General features: G+C 40.1%; 1 pseudogene; it reads right to left on the minus strand.

The window, feature by feature from the left end:
* Positions 1-5,376: 5,376 nt before the first annotated feature.
* On the minus strand, positions 5,377-10,219 carry LOC111995765 (transcription factor GTE8-like; annotated as a pseudogene).
* Between the last annotated feature and the right edge of the window lie 307 nt (positions 10,220-10,526).

Raw genomic sequence — 10,526 nt, forward strand, 5'->3', positions numbered from 1 at the left:
TTGGTTTGTGACGACCTGGAAGTCGCAATGAATAATCACACTTACGACTCCTACTGCTCTGGCGAGATCTAGTCCTATTACTAGAGCTTCTTACGCTACTTTATTGTTGGTCATAGAGAAATCGAGATGAACCATGCATTCAATCTCGTGCCCTTTTAGGGAGTGAAGTACAACGCCTTCTCTGCCAGCTCGTTTGTTGGACGATCTGTCCGTGTGTATGCTTTATTGAGGATACTCTCCTACCCCTGGCATTTTACGTTAGTGAATTTCGCGATGAAGTTAGTGACCACCTATCCTTTGATGGAAGTATGTGGGTGGTACTGAATGTCGAATTCACTCAACTGTATTGCCCATAATGCCATCCGTCCGGCAGCTTCAGGATTGCTCATCACTCGTCGTAGAGGTTTGTTAGTCAGGATGATCACCGTGTGAGCTTGGAAATATGGCTTAAGTTTACAAGCTGCTGTAACTAAAGCGATGGCGAGTTTCTCCATTGGTGGATATCTTTCTTCTGTGCCTCAGAGTGCTCAACTTGCAAAGTACATGGGTTTTGTACCTTGTCCTTTTCCCTGACTAAGGCTGCGCTGATGGCCACCGAGGATACTGCTAAGTAGAGGAACAGTTCCTCCCCCGGTTGGGAAGAACTCAACAACGGAAGAGATGAGAGATAGGTCTTCAGGTCCTCGAATGCCTGCTGACACTCAGTCGTCCATTCAAAAGATTTCTTTAGTGTGCAGAAGAAAGGTAGATATTTATCCGTTGCCCTGGATATGAACTTGTTTAGCGCTGCAATTTTGCCATCAAGGCTTTGTACTTCTTTCACGTTCCTTGGGGGTGCCATCTCTACAATGGCCCAGATCTTGTCTAGGTTGGCCTCGATACCCCTCTGAGACACCATGAATTCCAGGAACTTTCTCGCCGTAACTCCAAAGGCGCACTTGCTTGGATTGAGCTTCATGTTATAGGAATGAAGGGTGTTGAATGTTTTTCTGAGATCTTCCAAGTGATCTTCCTCTATTCGGCTTTTCACTAGCATGTCGTCAACATAGACCTGGATATTTCTCCCGATCTGCTGTATGAACATCTTGTTCATGAGCCTCTGATACGTTGCGCCCGTATTTTTGAGGCCAAATGGCATCACTTTATAGCAGAAGAGGCCTTGGTTAGTGACGAATAAAGTCTTCTCTTGATCTTCTTTATCCATTATGATCTAATTGTAGTCCAAAAAAGCATCCGTAAAGCTTAATAACTAGTGTTGAGCCATAGAGTCAACTAGGACGTCGACTTGCAGGAGGGGGTAGCTATCTTCGGGGCATGCCTAGTTCAAGTCGGTGAAGTCTACACACATTCTTTATTTCCCGTTGGCTTTCTTGACCATTACCACATTTGCCAGCTAGTTGGGGTAGTAAACCTCCCTAATGAAGTTCGCCTCTTGCAGCTTGCAAACTTCTTCTGCTATAGCTTGGTCTCGTTCTGGGGTGAATACTCGCTTCTTCTGATGGATGGATGGAAAGGAGGGCAACACGTTCAGTCTGTGCACCATGACCGAAGGGTCTATTCCTGGTATGTCTACCAAGCAAATACATCCTGGTTACCTTTGAGAAAAGTTGTCAATTTTTGGCGGACTGTCGGGTTGGCGAGGGTACCAATCCTTGTCGTTCAATCATTCTGGAAGTCGTCGAGAAGTATCACTTCAAGCCTTTCGACGGGCTCTGTTACCGTCCGATGTTCTTTCATGGCTTGGATGTGGTTGTCCATCTCCATCATAGCAATGTAGCATTCGTGCGCAGCCACCTGATTTTCGCGCATCTCCCCTACTTCATAATTTGTAGGGAACTTGATCATTAAGTAATAGGTCAAGATTACAGCTTTCCATGAATTGAGGGTAGGTCATCCTAGGATGGCATTGTAAGTGGACGAGCAGTCAACCATAAAGAATGTTACGTCCTTAGTGATCTGCTGGGGGTAGTCACCCACTGTTATGGATAAGGTGACAGCACCAAGAAGGAACACTTTTATTCCTCCAAAATCAACAAGCAGAGTGCTCGTCGGAACTAGTCGCTTTTTATCAATCCTCATCTATTGGAATGCTGGGTAGTAAAGGATGTCAGCTGAGCTGCCATTGTTGACCAATACCTGGTGCGTGTTGTACTCCCCTACTTGTATGCAAACGACAAGTGCATCATCACGTGGATGGTGAAGACATTGGGCATCTTCTTCCGAGAATTCGATGACGAGGTTATCTATCCGTGCTATCTTTGGTACGAAACCCGTCAGTTAGACGTTCTGAACCATCGTGAGGTAAGTCTTACGGGCCTTTTTGGACAACCCAGTAGTCATCGTGCCCTCTACAATCATTCTTATATCTCCTATGGACGGCCTAGGACGTTTATTCTCTCGTCGGGGAGCCTATTCCTGAGGTAGGTCAGCCCTCTCTTTGCTGACGAACCTCTGCAGCTTTCCTTGCTTGATAAGGGCTTCAATTTGTTACTTCAAGTCGTAACAGTCAGCCATGTCATAACTGTGATCACGGTGGAAGCGGCAATACTTGTCTCTAGATCTCTTATTGGGATCTCCCTTCATTTTGCTGGGAAATGTCAGAGCCCCTTCATCTTTGATTTGCATCAAGACTTGGTCAATTGGGGTAGTCGGCGAGGTGAAACTTGTGAATTTGCTCTCAGGGGGTTTGGAACACTTATCCTCCTATCGTTCTTTGGTCCTAGCCATCTTTCGTCCCTTATCCTACTGTATGTCTTCCTGTCTTCCCCTCTTCTTAGGCCTCTCTTCTCGGGCCAGCAATGCATCTTCTGCATTCATGTACTTGATTGCCCTGTATAGCACATCTGACATAGTTTTTGGGTCATTCTTGTATAGGGAAAATAGGAACTTACCCTTCCGTAGTCTGTTCGTGAAGGCAGCCACGAGTATCTTGTCATCAACTTCATCAATCGAGAGAGCCTCTTTGTTAAAACGGGTGATGTAGGACCTCAGCGTCTTGTCCTCCCGCTGCTTAATGTTCATCAGACATGCAATGGACTTCTTATACTTGTGTCCTTCGATGAAGTGTGAGGCAAATTGGGTGCTTAACTCTTTGAAGGTACCAATGGAGTTAGGCGTCAGCCTGCTGAACTAAATCCCTGCAGATCCCTTTAGCGTGGTGGGGAAGGCTCTGCATATGATCTCGTCTGGTATCCCTTGTAGGTGCATTAAGGTCTTGAAAGACTGCAGGTGATCTAAGTGGTCCTTGGATCCGTCGTAGTTTTCCACCTGCGGCATACGAAACTTTGGCGGAAAGGGGAATGAAGTGACGAACATTGTGAATGGTGAATCAGTTCGATGGACCAAGTCATCGAGGTCGTTAGACACCCGTCCTCTAAGGGCGTTCATCATAAAGTTCATCTGTTCCTTCATCATCTGCATCTCGACGACTATGTGAGGTGGAACCGTATCGATGACAGATGGTTGGCTCGTGTCCTATCGTTATGGCCTGCTTGAGGTGTTGCTTCCTTTCGGCCCTTCTTGGTTCCTTCTCTCAGCGTTATTGCCTTCTTGGTCTTCCTCCTGAGTATTAAGGTCTACATTCTTTTGGCGTAACTATTCTCCTAAGTCGTGGTTTTGTTTGGTGAGGCGCTCTACGACGGCGACGAGAGTTTGAACCTGTCTCTCAAGGGCAATCATGCGTGGTTTGTCTCCTTGAACATCGTTAGTGGTTGCCATTGAGCGCAACTCTTTATTTGGGAGGTGATAGTATGGCTTACGAATTGCAAGTCCCCACAGATGGTGCCAACTGATGATGTCGAAAATCGTCAGTAAGCCGCACAATACTCACATGCTCGAAACAAGACTTATGAAACAAAGACTTATGAAACAAAGACAAAGAAAACCCTCGAAGAGTACAGGTGTGGTACTGGCCAAAGACCATCCGAAGGTTAAGTTAGAGGACTTTTTCACAACTCTAGAGTGTCAGAGCTGAGGTAAATTATGCATACCTTGGTTTGTGTGGGTCTTAGGGTTTTTATAGTGGTGTAGAGTTGACATCCATGCCTTGATTAAGAAGATGTTTCCTTGTAGGAAAGAAACTCTTTATTTGCGTATCTTGTGGAATCATTTCCTTGTAGGAGTCTTCCTGATTAGGGTTAAGCATGGGGCACAAGATATTTTCTGATATACTTATGTGTGTAGACCAAGTTATATTGAACCCTTCAGCTTCATCTTGTTAGCCTTGCTATTCGTCAATGCCTTCTGATCGTTTCTATTTCGTACGTTGACGACCGTCAGGTGTGCCCGTCAGTCTTTAAGATGGGTCATCAGTTTTTCAAAGTCACTTATAGGTATGTAAGCAAAGTTGTCAGCTACCACAAGTTCGTCAGCTTTACTTCAAGAATTTCCACCTATCAGTTTGTATCTGACAATGCAAGGAAATTTATCAAAATATCACTTACAAAATCTGAGTGACAATGATACTACATTACTACTTGAGCAACAATTAGATCAAAAGGGTTAGAGAAGCAAACCCATTGAAACCGCAAATATTATCAAGCTTGTTCAATCCCATATAACACACACAATTTATCAGTCAGATTATAAGATAAGCATTTTTATCAAACATGTCAAAGACTCACTATCGGATTTGCTAAATCAGTATTAAAAAAAAATCAATTAAACCATAGAGAAATTTAGAGAGAGTGTGGTTGTTGTGTGTGGAGAGCCAACACACCAAAATCACACTCCTCACAACATAAGAACCCTTTATCATTTGCTCCTTTATTTCTCACTCAATCTCCAAGAATCCCAGCAAAACAGCCTTTGCTTCCATGCTTTTTTAAGTTGTGCCTTCACCTCATAGCCTCACGAACTCAATAGAGTCCTCTTTGCCTCTCTCTCTACAAATGAAAAGCAAAATAATGCAAAAGATCAAACTGCCCACAAACTTTTTGGTCCATATAAAATTTTAAGGGGGGGGGGTGGGGGGAANAAACTTGCATGGAACTTAAGCTCCATGAACTTGAGTTCCATGCATTTTTTTTTTTTTTTAGGCATAACTTGATTTTAAACCAATTGAGTTTTGGATTGAAACTCGATTTTATTAAAATCGAATTTCAAAACAGAGGCACGAACCTAAATAGTTTCAAATAAGGACATATTGCTAATTTTTTTTTTTTTTAAATAAGGGTAAAATACTAGAATCCCCATAATATAAGATGAGATAAGAAATATGTTTTATTCCTTTGGTAAGTGGAATTAAACGATATATTCAAAAAGAAAATTATCACACACTCATGATATTAACAAACACTCAAAAACACAAAGAACATGAACAAAATAAATTATAAATAAAATATTAATTTATTTCATTTCATAGGTTACTATTCCCCTGCAATTTGAAGCTACCAACGCATCTCGACACTCGTCTAAGATTGTCTCTCTCTTAAACTTGGTGCATCTTCATTATGTGCAGCCCTAAGAATTTCTAGATCTTCCAAAAAATGACTGTTCTCATTGATTTCAACAGTCTTCTCCATCTGCATCTGTAAAAAGCCAGAAATTTTCTAATAGCATTCAAGAAATTTTTGTAGTTTACTTCTACCACATCCACATGGTTTGTACAACTTACCTTTTAACGATGCTTGATGTGCAGCTTCTGTGTCCAGCTCCCTCTTCCTTTTGGCCTCAGCTGCAGCTTCTTCTGCTTTGGCCTTCCTTCAAAACTCTTTGGCAGCGTTGGCCTCTGCTTGCAACAGTGCTTCTTCTAATGACAAAATGCAAAGTAAAAAAAATCAATATCTAGTATGGCTTACCTGATTAGGATAAGCTCCAGGCATACAAAAATGCACATTGATCACACAAAAGTGAGGTTTCAAGATAAGCAGACGCTGACCTTCTTTCTGCCACCTTTCAAGTTCCTCTCTCTCTATTCGGAGTTTTTCAGGATCCCTTTTTCAACCTGAACCAGAATCATACAGTAAATAACAAGTAAAATAAAGTACGGAATTCAAGTGCCTAGCAACCCTATTGGAGCAACCAACCTTTTCAAGTGCCTTTTCTAGATCTTTAAGAGGCTTACAAGGGGAGGGTGTTCAAGAGTTTATAAACACATGATTAATCTTATACTTAATTCATAGTGTGTTGCAAGGGAAGGGTGCCCAATAGTTTATAAATACATGGTTAATCTTATACTTAATTCATGTGAGACACTAGGATCACAACATACCACCACGCTTTGCAGCTGACGTCTACGATGGCTCACTAGTGATATTGACCCAATGGTAGGATTCGACCATAAAGCTGCAACCAGGAACAGAACCAGGATTTGATGTTGAGGGGGCCAAAGTATAAACCAAAAAAAGTTTATGAAAATCAAAACTAACATCTATGTAAAGGTTTGTCGAATTTCATCACCTTCATTAATGTTATTATCTCATATTTGCACAATTTGGGATCACGTTGCAATGGACCAATAATACTGATTTCATCAATGGTGATCTTTTGGGAATTTTGTTTGAAAAATTTCAAGAATTGGGACATCAATGCTGGCATTTGAATTATTCGTATTTGTTTTCTTTTAAAAAAATATTGTTGTTCCCTTTCCCATTATCTACAAATCAAATAAATATTTCATTATTTCCATATCAAATAGTTCTAATGTTTTAAAACTTAGTCCCACCAAAAAAAAAAAATACAAACAAACAAACATATCCCACAAGCTACAACAAAATTAATGTTAATAAATTGTTTTCTAAAAATAGCTAATAATTCATAAAATAAACCAACAAACAAACATTATCAGTTAATATTTAATAACTTTTATTACTATCCAATATCCACACATTTGATTCATTGTTCCCACGAGATTCACTTTTTCTTTGCCTTGACTTCACAATTTTTTTATCTTTTTATTTATTTATTTTCTTATCTCATTTGTCCTTATCTGAGACTCTCTTCTTTCAAAGTCAAGATTCATTCGGTTTGACAAATGATGACTTTTAATTACACGGTAAACTCACACATAGTGCAAAACACATTGCACTAGCTATCAGTCTATCACAGAGAAAAAAAATAGATAGAGAGAAGAGACAGCACAGAGATAAATAAACTCATATAAGAGAAGAGAGGGACATCAAAGAGAGATATCAACTTAGATCTACAAAGAGAGGACCATACCTCAGTTGATTCAACTCATTTAAGAGTGTGGACAGTAAACTGGAGGAGACTAAGAGCCTGTTTGGTTTAGAGGTAGCTGAGTTTTCATAACTCAATTTTCAAAACCCATAACTCAAACCCAAAACTCATAACTCCCTACTCAAACCTCACGGTCACTCAAAAATTACAAAACACATGTTTGGACTCAGTTCTCAGTTACATATCTCTAAAACTTTTCCCCAAAACCATGGACCCCACCATTGACACTACTGAGTGTTGCCTACTGTTGCTACCCGCATCTCATTAACCAAAAAACTTCTTCTGCTTTACTTCTCCTACTGTGTCACCGTGGAACCACCCACTACCACCACTGAAACACCAGCCACCATTGAACCACAAACCCACCATTGAACCAACACCAGCCACCACCGAACCACCATTGCCAATGCCAAAGCAAAACTCATCGAAGCAATCGAAGCAAAACCCACACCGAAGCAAAACCTATCACCGATTCAAACCCAGCTAACAACCAATCGAAGCAAAACCAACAACGAAGCAAAACCCACACCAAAGCAAGACCCACCACCGGTTCAAACCCAATTAACATCGGTTCAAACCTAACCCAACCAATATCAGCCTCCACAATCCACGACCTAGGGCCATCCATGATCGAAATGACCTAGGAATTAAAACCCAGCCAACAATGATCCACCTCCCACAGCTACCGTCGCCTTCAAGCCTCCTCCACACCAACCCCAACCCCAGACACAGCCATAACCCCTACGCAAAACCCATCTACAGCCTATACCACCACCATCATCATCATCATCAGCTGATCCGAAGAGAAGAGAAAAGGAAAACGGAGAGAGGGAAGTGAGAAAGGGGGGAAATTTTTGGTTGAAATATTTTGAGGGAAGTGAGAAAGAGAAATGATCTTTACCCTGAATTTGCAATGGTAACAACTCTGAGCTGACATGACAACACAAAAGCTGTGGGCTCCACAGAGTTCTAAAATTTACAATGATGCCACTAAGTTATGTATCTCAGTTTTTGAAAACACTGGATTCTTGTTTTGTGTTTCCATCACTCTAATTCAAAATTTGTGACTTTTGAGTGATGGAAACACAATGTGAAAATCAAGCAAAACAAAAAAAAATTGTGTGGGTCCCATATGTTTTGATAACTTAGTTATGAATTTTGGATCATATCACTCAAAACTCCTCTAAACCAAACAGGCCCTAAGTCACTGGCTGCGAGCTTGTGATAGTGCAACTGCCTATTGGTATGTGGATTTGATCTCAGCAGCAATGAGGAGTGGTGGAAGAATGAGACTATGAGAGCAATGAGATTGAGAGAGAGAAATCAAATGGGTAATGATTGGGAACTTGTAATTATTTTGTTTTGTGCATAATTTTTGTTAAGATTGGAATTTTGATTTATTTTGTAGTTAATTTTGGGTTGTCTAGAGGTTTTTGATGTTATTCTTGGAGTAATTGCTTTTGTTTAAAGGATTTTCTTATTATCAATATGCAACGGGCAAAGGATGTTGAAGTTTTTTTTTTTTTGGGTTTTCATGTGGTTAATATATAAATATTTTGGATGAGGGGGCCAAAAATATATTTTTTGGGGGGGGGGGAATTTTAAAACTTTTAGTTAAATATATATATATATATAATGCTGTATTTTTTTGAAATTGGGGGGGGGGGGGGGGCGGCCATGGCCCCCCTCAGCCCTGACGTGGGTTTGTCTCTAGTTGCAACTCATTTGATCCCACCCGATGGTAGCCCTTTTTTTGGTGGCTCCACTCACGTATCAGTAATTTTAATCTAGCCTTTAGGTCGCCCCTTCCGAGATCCGACCACAAAGCCGTAACTCATTTGATCCCATACTCAATGAGTTACGTTTGATTACTCGACGTGGTGGTTGGCTCTGATATCAAATGTTACAAACTCATGGGTAGAACTTACACTTGAAAACCAGCTTGCAAGGGGTGCCTAAGAGCTTATAAACACATGGTTAAAATTATACTTAATCTATTTGGGATACCAGGATCATAACACACTCTCCCCCTATAATGTTATAACATGAAGGACGTGATCAATGATACCCCAAAACTAACAGCAGATATCTCATTAGCAATATAAATGCTCATTCAATGCTCTCTTGCTCAGCTAAGAACTTTTAGCTCCTCATATATATATATATATATATATTCTAAAGAACTCAATAAGTGCAAATAAGCATAAAAACTCAAATTTGGCAAAGAAAAAAAAATGTTTCAAAGTGTGTATAAATACTGTAAAGCACATAATATCTTCAATCATGTGTTTCTCAAACGAGTTCTAATCTTAAAATGATTTAAGCCTAAACCTAGGATGCATGGACATGGACACGAAACATAGATAAAGGTAGAGGTATGGGTATAATATGGCGATACGAGCAATTTTTGAAAAATTATGACTGATACGGCAGATTGGACACTGTTGAACACCGTTTACGGCACCCCAGGAAATGTCTGTGCATCCTAGGCCTAAACAGGGAAATCCTCTACTCCCCTCTTCAAATTTCAGTAAATTAAAAACAAATTGTGAAACCAAAAAAACAAATGAATAGTTCATAGAAACACAAACCACCACCGGATGAAGATCCTGAATCATACTGTACTAGTATTTTCTTCCTTTTAGAGGTTGGAAATTGAATAGTAGTTTCATCAGTCCTAATTGTAAGCTTCTTCTCAATAGTTTTCCATGTTGTTTCAAAAAATTCACTTAGTTTTTTGGCCATACGATGAACAACATTTTTGGTGGAAGGGTTGTAAGTCATAGCATTGGAGTAAGTAAGCCGCACATCTGAAGCAAAATCCCATGGACTGGTATATTCACCTGAAGCCATCTTAGTCTTAATTGTTTTGGTGCTTAATGACAGTGAAATAATCAAGAATGTTCAATTTAACAACATCAACTGGTTTATTAAATACCCAAGCAAGCCGATGTGACCTCATACTCTCCACAAATGTCTTACATCTTTCCAACAACATATCATTGGAGGAAATGCTTGCTAGTCTACTCTTTCTTGCCATGTGTAACTTCAGATCGTCTCTGGGTTTCTTGTGGTTGTTGTACGCTTAATGGGAAGCTCATGGTTAATGAGGTATTTTGGATGAGACCCAATAGGGTAAAATCTCAATTGGTTAATGGGCTATTTTGGATTCCAGTTAACTCAACCAGTAAAATCTTATATAGTTGTATAAAAGATCTGGAGTTCAATCCCCACCTATACCAAAAATTAATTGGTATCTTAGTTTGATGAGAGAGCTATCATCCGGAGCGGACGTCATAAGTTGAAATTCTAAAATATATATATATATATATTTTTTTTTTTAAAAA

The sequence above is a fragment of the Quercus suber genome, unplaced genomic scaffold (genome assembly GCF_002906115.3).
Source record: "Quercus suber isolate HL8 unplaced genomic scaffold, Cork oak 2.0 scaffold_458, whole genome shotgun sequence".
Lineage (NCBI taxonomy): Eukaryota > Viridiplantae > Streptophyta > Magnoliopsida > Fagales > Fagaceae > Quercus > Quercus suber.